At 50.4% G+C, this 13,525-nt stretch overlaps 1 protein-coding gene across 1 annotated transcript in view; it reads left to right on the forward strand.

Annotated features, from left to right (window-relative positions):
- The window catches only part of MMAA (metabolism of cobalamin associated A), a 196,121-nt gene that overhangs the window by 5,884 nt on the left and 176,712 nt on the right, over positions 1 to 13,525 (forward strand). The window lies entirely within an intron of this gene.

A 13,525-nucleotide genomic window follows, 5' to 3' on the forward strand; every position in this document is an offset into this window, starting at 1 on the left:
CTCAGCCTTCCTGCGTCTCAGTGGCAGCAGCCCCATCCCCCTTGTTCGCAAGATACGTTTGGTAAAGTCCCCAGTAGTTCTTGGGCCTACTCGTGGGGGGCAGGAGTTCGCAGTAGTTCTCAGATTGCGTACAGCAATATACCATCTCACGTGCCCATCTTGCGGGAGTCGGAGCAGGGCCTCTCATCCAGCAGCATGCCACTACCTTACGCGCTATTAATAGCCCCATGCCTACAAGTCTACGCACAGATGCCGGTAGCTGCTTGATGTATCCCAGCAGAGCCATTGTAGGGTCCGGAGCTATGCCAGTTTCTACAGCTGCGCTGATTTCGACAAAAATCGTATCCCAAAAGTCCCATATTCCAGGGCACTGCCATGCCAGGTGTAGAAACCCCGCAGCAGGAGCGCGACATCTATCACATTCCGCTGTGGCCCTTAGGCCATATCTGCAGAGTCTGTCAGGTGTGTAATATATTCTATTCAGAAATTTGAAATGTATCAGCCTATGCCGGCCATTCAAGGAGAGCATCTTAGTGGCGGTGCAACAGTATGTCTACATGTCATCATCCAATACCGTTTGTAAATCAGACTGCCATGCCAATCGTGCTTTAGTATATGTGTTTTCTCTATGTGTTTGCGAGAGGGCGTACAAGTGAGACAGTAGTTTCCGGGGAGAGGTGGCCTTAAGTACGTATGTGAGCTCTCGCACCTCGGGTGGCTCCGCCATGTCTCCCCCCCAGAAGCTCAGAAAGTGCATGACGGACTCTATAAAACTGAAATCTCAATAGTGGAGATGGCAACTCCGAATCAGTTACCACCTGTTCCCAAGTCCCGGCGACTCCATCGACAAATAGATCTCCCGCAACCTTAATGTTTAGTTTCAGCATTGCAGCTACCACCCCCTTCTCCCGAAGGGGAGGCAACCATCATGCCCAGTCTATAGGCATAATAGGGGAGTACAGTAGCGCACCATTTTGTATATGCAACAGCCTGGACCATGCGTGATTCGTGGATGTAACGGGATCTAGTATTCCAGTCCTGCGATCTGTAGGTTCAAAGACCGTATGAGGGAGTGTGAGAGGCCGAGCGAACAAGGTCTCCATTTTAACGTGTGGTATATCTCGATTCCCGTGTACCCAAGTGTGTAGATGTGCAGCCTGCGCTACCCTGTAGTACAATTCGAGGTCAGGTGCTCCTAGTCCCCCCATGGAGCAGGGCAGAGTGAGAAGCGACCATTTAGCCCGGGGCTGACCGCATGCCCGCCCAGGCAAGCTTCGTTAATAGTTGTTGCAGCCTCTGGAAGAACACCCTCGGAAGCACCATCGGGATGGACGTAAACAGGAAGAGGAATCTGGGGAGTACCACCATCTTCATGATGGCAATCCGCCCCAGTAGGGAAAGGGGGAGTCCACACCAGACCTCCACATCATCCTCCAGTTTGCTGAACGCCGTTCCATAATTAGCCCTAAACATGGTCTCTGGATCTATGTGTAGTTGGATCCCCAGATATCTTATCGTGTCAGTTGTCCATTGGAGTGGGTACTCCATGGTGGTCGGTTGTGTGATTGGAGTCAGGGGGAATGCTAGTGATTTTGACCAATTGACTTTTAATCCAGATAAGGCGCCGAAACGGACCACCTCTCTGAGAACCGACGACAAGTTGTTGTCAGGGTCGCGGACATAAAGCAATGTGTCATCCGCATACATGGATACCACAATCTGATAGTTCGGGAAGCTTATGCCCCTATTGCCATGATACTCCCGCAGGGCGCAAGCCAAGGGTTCAGCCATGAGGGCATATAGCAGGGGCGAGAGTGGGCATCTCTGCCTAGTTCCCCTCGTGATCGGAAACGAGTCGGTGACCAAATCATTTAATCTGAGCCTAGCATGCGGTCGGAAGTACAGTGCCCCTATCATTTGGATGAAAGGCTGCCCCAGTACCATTCTCAGTAAAACCTTTCTCATGAATGCCCATTCAACGGAGTAGAAGGCCTTCTCCATGTCTAGGAAAACCGCCAGCGCCTTCCTATCCTGACGAACATGCTGTATCACTCCCAGGACTGTCCGGATATTGTATGTCAGGTTCCTGCTCGGGATAAAGCCCGCTTGCTCAGGGGCAACCAAGTCAGGTGCCAGAAGAGCCTACCAAGTGGCCAGAACCTTGGCAAACAGTTTTGTGTCCACATTCAACAATGAGAAGGGCCTATATGAACTACAGTCCTCCCTAGGCTTGCCCGGCTTCAGTATCGTCACTAGTGACACCTCTCTCATTAATTCTGGCATACTGCCCTCTACACAAATATCGTCAAAAAGAGCCGACAAATGCGGGATAAGCTGGTCCTTGAAGGCTTTATAGAATGCAGCTGTGAGGCCATCAGCGCCAGGCGCGCTTCCCGATTTCATTGCAGCCAAAGCATCTGATATTTCATCTTTTTCTATCGGCTGCATGAGGAATTCCCTATCGGCGTTTGTTAACATGGGAATGTCTATATGGCTAAGGAAGTCCTCAATATCATCTTCAAGGTTCCCACCCCGTGACATGTACAGTTCCGCGTAGTAATTTTTAAAGACTTCCGCTACTTCTAGGGGATCTGAAAGTAGAACTCCGCTGGACGACTTTATTTCTATGATGGAATGTCGTTTCCTAGTCCCTCCTATAATCCTGGCCAGCAGAGCGCCAGGCCTGTCATGTTCTCCATAAACTCTAGCCGTGGCATACTTCCCCATTTGTTTAATTTCTCTATCCGCTTCCTCGTGGTACTCTGACAATAACCTTTTAATGTCAGCTGCCACCGTCTCGTCTGCCTTTTCACTTTGTCTCCTCTCTAGCGCCCCCAATTGTTTCTCCAGGTCTGCCAATCTAGTCCTAATGGATTTAAGTATCCCAGAGTGCTTTGACATAGCCACACCGTGTATATACACTTTAAAAGCCTCCCAGACTACCTGAAAACTCTCGACCGAGCCCAAGTTTGTGTCAAAAAATGTGTCTATGGCTTCCGCCAATTCACCCCTGAACACTGGATCCAGTAGCCAGTATGGGGGAAACCTCCAGGTAAAAGGGGGGATGGATCTGCCCGGAATCAGCAGCTCCAGTAGCACAGGAGAGTGATCTGATAATGTCCTAGGGAGCACCCTACAGTCACTAATCGCACCCATTCTGAAGGAGGGGACCAGCATGTAGTCTATTCTAGTGTGTATGTTGTGGTAAGCGGAATAGTGCGTATAGCCTCCCTGTTGTGGGTAGCGGGACCGCCATACATCTTCAAGGCCCAGGCAAGTCATAGCCCTCTGTAACTCCAGTGCTGCCGCTGACGGCCTACGATGTGGGCCCGATGACCTATCTAGAGCAGGGTCAAGGGTGAGGTTCATATCCCCCCCCACTACAGGAAGATTCGGATCGTGTTGTCGGGCCTTGGCCTCTAATGCCCGATAGAAATCAGGGGAATCAAAGTTGGGACCATAAGTGTTAATAATTACCAAGGTCAGCCCGAGACCAGTGCACCCGGAGATAGCGTATCTGCCCTCAGGATCTGCCTCTAGGGTGTGCTGCTTTAGTGTGGATTTTGGATTTACCCAAGTCATCACACCCCTGGCGTGGGTTGTAAAGCCCGCAACAGCTATATTCCCTTCCAGGCCCCTACATTTCAGCATCCTACTATTGTTCGGAAGGTGAGTCTCCTGAATTAACGTTAGATCAATATGCTGACGCTGTAGGTAGCTAAGTACCTTCCTGTGGTCGTTGAGACTGCGTACATTCCACATGAGTATCTTAAGCCTGGGCGGGGTTGTGCGGCCTGCGCTATCCGTCATTGCCGCCATTAGTGCAAGTCATGAGTGTCGCCGCTATGAACGCCGCCTGCATGCGCCATGTGGGCCCCGTGCAAGTAGGAGATCGGTACATTTTCCCTTGAGCAAATGAACAAACCCATCCCAAAACCCCTCCACCCCCCTCCCACCATAGACCAACCCCAACTCGGCCTAGCATGTCAGCTCCCCTCCCTAGACTAACTACCCTGAGAACGCCAAAGGGCTCCCAAGGGAGCCAAAGATGCACACAGCGCTAGGGCCGAGGTTGCCAGAAGAAAAGTCAGTAACTCAGAGAAGCTCCGACTTGTGGACCGCCCCTAGCGCCATCGCCGTACATTCTAATCTCAACCAACATCAGCACAGCACTGTAATATAAAACACCTTAGACACAATGCAGCTTCAGCGTACAGACTCCAAAAGGTATACAGATAGGAACTTCCTACACTCCCGTCTAGGAGTGCTCTGCTAGAGCGTATTGTCCAACATATTTATATACTAGCATTACAAAACTATACAGTTTGGAATGATCTCACCCATAGGCCAGTTAGTCTGTTTCCTTGCGAATGTACAGGATACCCGTTCACAGTCCTTGAACTGGAGTGGAAACGACGTTCCTATCAGTGGCGAGTGTCAAATCCGATTTAAGGCATCATACCAGATACAGAGTCTTGTCTCGAGTCCTGTTCAGCATACCGGCCCTCGCACTCATTCCTGTTCATCCAATTGGCTGTTGTTGCTCTCTCCTTCATTCTGGCCGCTGGGGTTTCCTCGATGTTCCTTAGTCCACACCTTTAAGGTCTTTTGGAGGTCCTTCGGGTCCGTGAAGAAGTGGGAATGGCCCTGCCGGTTAATTCTCAACTTTGCTGGGTACAGCATGGCATAATCCAGGTCACGCAGCTGTTTCTTATATGGGGCGAAATGTTTACGCTCTTCTTGCACCTTTGCTGTAAAGTCCGGATATAAGGAGATTTCTGAACCTTCGTATTGCAGTGTCTTCTTTTCTCGGGCAATACTGAGGGCCGTGTCTCTATCCTTATAATTCAAAAGTTTTGCGATGATAGGCCTTGGGGAAAACCCCGGGCGGGGTCGAGGGCCCAGCGTGCGGTGTGCTCTCTCTACAATGAACATTGGTGAGAAGACGTCTTCCCCCAGCAGCGTGAGGAGAAGTTTTTCAATGAAAAGTTCAATTTTTCCAGTATGTGTCGTCTCTGCAATTCCAGTAATCCGTATGTTAGATCGACGTGAGCGGGCCTCCAAATCTTCAGACTTGTCTTGTATCACTTGAAGAAGCTTGCCAATCTGCTTGCGGTCCTTATCCAGTTCCGTTTGGGCTTCCTCCACTTCAGTCAGGTGCCTCTCGGACATGTCCAGGCGCTCCGCATGCTTGTCCACGCGCTCCGCCATGCGGTCCATCTGGTAGGTGAGGGCATCGATCTTAGTGCCGATGGACGCCATACTGTCTTGTAGGCCCTTCTCCATAGTGAACAGCAAATTTTTAATGTCCGAGTAGATCGTGCTGTTATTCCCTCTTGGCATGGGTGCGCCAGACGTTTCTTGGGCTTCCGAGGATTTGGCACGGCGGCTCTCAAAGGGGAGCTTGCTTTGTGACTTATCTCCTTTACCCATTCTGAAGCGCCGCACCGCTCTGTTGCAGGGAAAAGTCTCTCCAAGTGGCAAGGAATGCCAGTCAACGGGCAGCAGGACCAGCGACTCCCGTAGTGCACCACACCAGTAGTATTCAGCTATGAGACTGAGTCGCTGGGCCGCAGCAGGCACACCTAGTGCAGCAAGCTGTAAGGACCACCCTTCGCCTTCAAGGCAGAGCTAGGCGTCGCAGCCTAACCCCCGGCGCAGGACAGCGCAGCTTTCTCACAGTTTATCCGGTTGTAGAGCAGCGGCGACTAGGCCATACTCTTCAATGGAAGCGCGTCCGGTCACTCCACGCTCTCCACCGAGGTTCTCTCCAGGTCAGCACGCAGGGGCCTCAAAGCCTTCGAGGGCACCGTGGTCCGCAGTACAGGGATCAACGACCAGGTCGCAGTTAGCCGCTCCCCACCATCCAGGGGAGGGGGGCCAGTGTCCAAGAGTGCCCTCCGCAGGAGCAGGCCGGGGGCGGAGGGGGAGGGAGGCAACCGCTCTTGGGCGCCACAGAGAACCCCCACTCACCGCTGTAATTACCCCCTCAGCGCTCCTGCGTCGCGCCTTGCAAGTGTGCCCAGTGGCAAGGATGACCGCCACTCTCCTCAGCATGTCCCGCCGTCGACCCCATGGGCGTCTCACAAAGCGATGGCAGCCGCCGGGCCCAAGCCCCACCGCAGTGCCGCACGTCGAGTTACGCTGGCCGGCGTGCGTCTACCTCAGATCCACGGCTCTGCGGCCCAGCGCTCGCAAGGTTCAGCCTCTCGCCGGCAGCTCTGTAAGAGTGAATCGGGGGTAATTTCGCCCGCACAGTAGACCGGAGGTGTCTGGCTAGCAGATGGTGTGGTTTCTAGCCCCTAGGGCCCGTCAAGATAGGATTATGAAAGGATAATGTGGGCGATGGCGCCATCGATGCTGGCAAGCTCCGCACTCCCCATATTGAGGAAAACTGCAATCACCTTGTTTTCCTGTCTCACATGCTGCATTGTGCCAAACACTGTGCGAATATTGTATGTGAGGTTCCTGCTCGGAATGAATCCCACCTTCTCCGGGGCGACCAGAATGTTGGACAGAAAGGCCGGTCTGGTAGCTAAAATCTTGGCAAATATTTTATTATCTACGTTGAGCAGTGAGAGGGGCCGGTATGAGCTGCACTCTTCCGGCGGTTTCCCTGGTTTAGGGATGGCAACCAGAAGGGCCTCCCTCATAGTATGCGGCATAGTACCCGTGACGCACATATCGTCAAACAGGGTAACTAGGTGCAGGAGTAGGAGGTCCATGAATGCTTTATAGAAGGAGACCGTTAGGCCGTCTGTCCCCCGTGCACTGTTGGCTCTCATACCCGTGAGGGCTTCCGTAATCTCGTCCTTCTCGATTGGATGAATGAGTAGCTCCCTGTGTGTGTTAGAGAGAAACGGCAACTTAATGTACTCTAGATACTCCAATATTTGGTCATCCATGTCCTCGGAAAGGGACCTATACATGTCTGAGTAGTATTGTTTAAAACGCTCTGCAATTCCCGTCTCCTCCGTCAATAATTCCCCATCTGCTGACCTAATCTCCGAGACCCGCGTCCTATTACGCCTCACCTTCTTCATCCGAGCCAGCACCGAACCCGGTCTGTCTCCTTCACCATAGGTACTGGCCGTCGCATATTTTCTCATGTGTTTCACTTCGCTGTCCTCATCGTTATGAAACTCCTCGAGGAGTGTCTTGATCTCTTTTTCCAGTGTTACATCCCCCCCAGCCACTTGCTGCTTTTCCAGGTCTTTCAGCTTTTGTTCTATGTCCGATATTCTCTTCCGTATGTCCTTTAGGACACCCGAGTACTTAGACATCGCGATGCCTCTGATATATACCATGAATGCCTCTCAAATTGTCTGGAAGTCATCGACAGAACAAATATTTGTAGCAAAAAAGGTCTCGAAAGCTTCAGACATTTCCTCCCTGAACGACGGGTCTAATAAAGAATAAGGAGGGAACGGCCACATGAACGGAGGCAATTCCTGTTTGGCGTATCAAGAACCAACAACAACGGGGAATGATCCGAGAGTGTGCGCGGCAGTGCCACATATTGTCTGACCTGCTCAAGCAGGGAAGCCGAGGCCAGCCAATAATCTATACGCGTATGGATATTATGGTACGCAATATAGTGTTTATAGCCACCCTCGTCGCATAAATCCATACTAATCATTACACAGTCCAACTTTCTCGCAGCGGCTGCCGGTTTTCTAGTTGGGCCCGCATACCGATCTAAATCTCGGTACGAATCAAATTAAGGTCACCCACCCCACAAGACCAGTGCGTTCCAATAAGGCTTAGTAATTTCGGCCAGGGACCCGAAGAATTCAGGGTCATTATAGTTGGGGCCATATACATTAATTATACCCAACTCCATGCCCCGACCTTTACAATGAGATATTACATAACGGCCTCCTGTGTCTGCGTGCAACTGCGTGAGTGTAAAAGGTGTCCCAGGATTGACCCATGTCAGCACCCCCCTGGCGTGTGTAGTGAACGCGGCGGTGTTAATGTTGCCTATTAGTCCCCTACTGCGTAATATTGTGCTCGATTGGGGAAGGTGCGTTTCCTGTGAGAGCGCAATATCTACATTCTGCTTGTGTAAGTAGCTAAGTACTTTCCGAAGTTTCCGATGGTCATTAAGTCCCCTGACATTACAGGACATAGCCTGCCAACATCCTGCCGTTCCCTGGGTGTCGGGTGTCGTCATTGCTATAACCAACACACATCGTATACTCAAGCGCGCTGTGTAGTCGTGTGTTGCACCATTGGCGTCAACAAAAAACATTCCCCAAAATACCCCCCAAATTCCCCCCTTCAAAAACGCTCCCTTTCCCCCCTCCCCACCTCCCACAGCAGACCTCCCCAACTTGGTCGCATGAAAGTCCAGAAAACACCCTATCGTCCCCCCACAACCCTATCCCCCTTCCAAATCGCAACTGCAGTGCCAGGCACTCGTGGGCGGAGGTAGCTCCTCGTACCATGCCTTGTCTTTCAGCTCCATCAGGTCAGTTTTGCCCTGCCTCACATGCTCTGACATTAATAAGGTGCAGCTAATGCTGGCTAACAAAGTCTTCCGATATGCATAACATAATAAACTCTGCTCACACTTTCTTCTGCTCATCCCCATACTACAATATTAGAATCACCAGCCTCCGCGTTGACATGCCACCCGTATCATTCCAGATCAGTCCTGTATTCAATGCTGTCCCACAGCACAGTTCCTGCAATAGTAGTGCCACGGCATCCCCCAACCACCGGAGACAACTTTTCTCATTGTGAACCAGCAGGCCCTACCCTAGCCCGCCTCCTCCCCCCCAACTCCCCCTTACGTTCCTGTTTACCGCAACCATACTGCTTCAGTCCTGTTCCTCTAACGAGCCTCCTGCTGCCTCATCCAGCAGCAGCTTCTCTGGACTCTGCCTCTTATCCTTCGACCAATTCTTCAGAGCCTGCTGTAGTGCCTTGGGGGTCAGTGAAAATGTGAGAACGGCCTTGTCTATTAACGCGGGGCTTTGCTGGGTACAGCATGGCGTAGTCGATTCCAGGTCACGGAGCTGTTTCTTTAGCGGAACAAAATGCCTGCGGGCCTCTTGTACTCGTACAGTGAAGTCTGGGAATAGTGACAGCTCTGAGCCCTTGTACCTCAGGACTTTCTTCTCCCTGTCTACACGCAATGCTGCGTCCCGGTTGCGGTAATTGAGCAATTTCGCGATGATTGGCCGCAGGGGGGGGGGGGGGGCACCAACTGGGGGTCTGGGCCCCAAGGACCGGTGTGCCTTCTCCACCACAAACATCACAGAGAAGACACCTTCCCCCAGCAGCGACAACAACAGCCGCTCCACGAACTGTTCAATGTTCTCCGAAGGAGTAGTCTCTGGAAGGCCGGTAATTTGCAGGTTCTCCAAGTCCTCCGTTTTGTCCTGCAGGACGCGTATCACTTTGCCAAGTTGTTTGTGATCTGCGTCCAATGTAGCATGTGCCTCTTCCACCTCAGTTATCAAGACATTCTGCGTGTTTATCGAGTCTGTCGACCATTCTATCCATCCTATAAGTGAGGGCGTCCATCTTTGTCCCAGGGAGGTGATGCCGCTCTGTAGAGACTTTTCCATCTATTTGAGGATATTGCATATATCCGTGTCCGAGTCGTCACTCACCGGGGGCGGAGACCTTGTTCCTTCGCTTGTGGTGGCATCATGGGACTTTGATCTCTTCTGGTCAAAGGAGAGTTTTGTTTGGGCTTTATCCCCTTTGCCCATGTTGCTGGCTATAAAGCGCGTTCGACAGCCAGAAGAGTGGGGCCCGGTCGTCTCGCCCACCTCAGGCCGCGCGGCAGATGTGCACAAACCAGAGGCTAGCTTGCGCAACTCACCACCTGGCGTTGTGCCGGGGTCACGTCACCCTAGAATGTCTTTCTGATGTATTTTTGCCCTCAGGGCATCCAGGGGGACCCTCCCGGCACCCACTTCACACCGCTAGTGGATGCCAGATAGCCGTCTTTCGTGTGGCTACCAATGGTGCAGGGGGACAGAGCTTCAGGACACATCAATAACCGCTCTCAAGTTGTTCCTTGCCTCTCCAATGTATGTAGGTCTCCCATCTCCGCCACCACTGCTCCCTACGAAGCGCTCCAGAATTTACAGTGAGGGGGGAGGGAGGACGCCGCCAATCTCCCCCCCCCCCCCCCACTACCTTGTGGCAGTGCCCAGGCTGGACTTCAATCTATGCGTGCTTGTAGCTGTCTCCTCACTCTATTATGCCACCCAGCACACTCTTATCAGTGCTCCCGAGTCAGCGGTATCTGCCGTCAGACGCAGAGCGGGCTCCGTGGGCACCAGTGTCGGTCCTCCCCGACCACTAGCTGCCACCACATCCTTCACTCACTCCTGGGTGCTGCTACCACACTGGGTTCGCTTGGGGTGATCACCGGGCACTTCCAGCGCTCTGTCACGGGCTCCTCGCAGAGTTAGCGCGCTCCGGAGCGCCACTTCGGTGAGGTCCGCGTGAGCCTGAGGGGCAACTCCGTGTGGGGGGGGGGGGATCCGTGCGCTCCTCTCCACCGCCAAAACTCCCTGCACTGCCGAGGTCCGCTGCCTGTCGGAGCGCCACAGGGCCCCCTGCACCAGGGTCCGTATGCTCTCTGCGTCTCCAGGAAATTAGTGGCGCATTTAGGGCCAGCCTCGCTCCGATCTTCCGCAGCTCGCGTCCCTTGATGTAGGCGTCTGCCGCACGTAGAGCGACGTTGTTCGGCCTCTGCCCACACTCGAGCGTGGGGATGAGCGGCCTACCAGCCGCTGCGTAGCCTCACCCGATATCTCCTGTTGTGGTGCTCAGATTGCAACGCGGGGCGCAACAGCAGTGTCCGCTCCTCATCCGCTGTCCTGGACGGCGTGCATGTGAGCATTCAGGTTGCAAATGCTACCGGATACGTGAAGGATTGTTAGTCAGCGCAACGGAGCTCCGGGCTCAAGCGTCCATTACGGTAGCGAGCTAGCTCCGCCCCCTCCAGAACTTACATTTACTTACAGCGCTCACCTTTAATAATAAAGGCTTTCAATTAATGAACCATAAACACAAGTTTGAACAGCATTAACATATGCACACAAATATTAACTTAACTGCAGACAGTACCCTTCCCTGATCCTTAATGTGGTACTGCAAACTGGCAGCCAAAGGGTTTGTGCTACAGGGGGTTGGGCCTACGTGTCCCAAGAACAAAATACACATTAAAACTTGTTGCCCTTGACCCCAAACAATATGTCCTGGGCGTCGGGATATAGGAATTCCACATGCCTGATTCCATCACAAATATGGAGGGCTGTCACAGTTCATATCTGCCCACACTGTTCACAAATGAAAATAGGCCAGCAGGATCGGTGTGAACTGTGATAGCCACCCTTAAATCTTAATGCAGCTTGTTGCAGAGAGCTTTACCTGTCTGTTATAGATTGCATTGTAAGCAATACTTAGTGGCCCTTGGGTTTGCCTCTTGCTCATGTTTGTTTGTCTTTCTTGTCTATCTCAGTTAACTGATCTCGATTCAGTTGCTTTTCTCCCTAATCTGGTGTTTGTCCCATCTCTAGATCATTTAGGTTTCATGTTTATTTAATTGATTGGTTCAGTATGTCCTTGTACTGCTGATATCTGGAAATCACTTTTTTTTAAATTTATTTTTTAGTGTCTGTGCATTCGTACGCCATGATAGTGCATGTCCCATTCGTACTCCATGATAGTGCATGTCCCGCTCATTTTCTCTCGCTCTTTCTAGCTAGAGTCTAGCTTTTGCTTTTTCCCTAGCTTCCAGACCCCCATATCTCACTCTCGCCACCACGTCCGTGTTCCCTGTTGTCCCCTCTCTGCAAACCTGATCATTGCTGTGACTCTGTGCCGTGCTTTCTCTCCACTCCCTGCCTCTCTCTCCAGTTCCCTTTCTGACTGCATGCTAATATTGGCTTTGCCAATGCTTCATGCTTTATAAAATTACTTTGGCCGTGGCATACGCCACTAACCACGACTGGGCATCTTGGAAGTGTATTTCCTATACTTCCTTGTTGGATGTTACGTTGTGTGTAGATTTAATATGGCAGTCGTCTTGAAAGTTTAGAAAATAATGTTTGACATCTAGGAATGATGAATGCCATGCCGGATCCCACTTTACAAGAAATATTTTAAACCTCTCTTTTCGTACATGCTTGGGTCTCACCTTTTTAAAGTATATGTTTTACCATTCCAGCTTTGTTTGGGAATCCTAACATAGAGTTAGTATAATACTTATACCCACGCACACTCACTTACCCTCGGTTTGAGGAAAAATATCATCTTTTGAGATGACATGTTCTAAACAGTCTTTTGATTTGTAGAATCAACATTTATCTTTTTGCAAAGCCAATCCTCTATACTAGAGAATCTTTGTCACATTTCCAGGTTAGACCCATAACTGATAATGTTTTGGAATGCTGTTACTAGTTATACCTTGCTGAGCAAGTGGTGCATTAGGTTCGCAAACCCTGTAGTCGAAGAACAAACACCATTCTTTCAAATCTATACTATCCTCTGGTATTTTGAAACTATTAAGTATCACGGCCCGCTCCACAGAATGATCTGGTGGTAAGCACAAATTTGGTTTAATGTTGAAAGCAGACACAAGTTTGCACGTGGACAGTAGTGCTTTTATTTTTAGGAGGGGCTGTATGTTTTTGTTCAAGAATCTTAATTCTATGCAAAGATGACTTTCCATGATCTTCTTCCAGACTACTGTCATACGAGACACCACAGGAAAAACTGTCATCCTCACAAATTTTCTTAAGGGTGCTAAACACTTCTTTAAATGTTTCTAAAGTACCTTTTGCCTCACTGATGCTGCGACTTGCTGTTGCTTTAGTTCTTGCCCATATCTTTTAAGTGTATCTAGTTTATCATAAAACTCCTCTTTGTAATAATATAAAATCTCCTGGGTCACTTGAGTATTGGTACCCTGGTAAAATTTAAATTTTAAGACACACTGCTACTTCCATTCTAGTGCATTATCCTGATCAAGCGCTATATACCCCTTCCTAATAGTTCTGAAATTCTATTTATTTTTGCCCAGACATACCCATCAAGCGCTAAGCTCTGCTTTTGATACCCCACAGGTCGATGTCTCGCTTCTTAAATTTCACATCTTGCGACTCTTTGTAAATCTGTTTCTATCAATAACGTTAGTCAGGAAATCATAATCTACTGTACCCTCTACACGGCTGTACACATTGGCGTATCACAACGTTATTTATGTGATGTAGAACTTAGTTAATCATATTTGACTTTTTCTTAAACATAGTCTGCCACATATTCATGTCCTCTTCTTTTAGTCATGCGCAGTTCTCTGAAATGTCTAACCACAGGGTTTTCATTCTTTGTTGCGCCACATATGCTCTGCTATCAGCTGGTTAGATCTAAAGTGGGCATCGATTGCATAAACTATGTTCTACGTTTTTAGCCGTGTTTCCCCTTTTTTGGCCCAGTGTTCTGTTCTATTAACCCAGGTTATTATGCCTCCTAATTGTTGGGTTGATTTAACATT

Source organism: Lissotriton helveticus, chromosome 2_1, assembly GCF_964261635.1.
Source record: "Lissotriton helveticus chromosome 2_1, aLisHel1.1, whole genome shotgun sequence".
Lineage (NCBI taxonomy): Eukaryota > Metazoa > Chordata > Amphibia > Caudata > Salamandridae > Lissotriton > Lissotriton helveticus.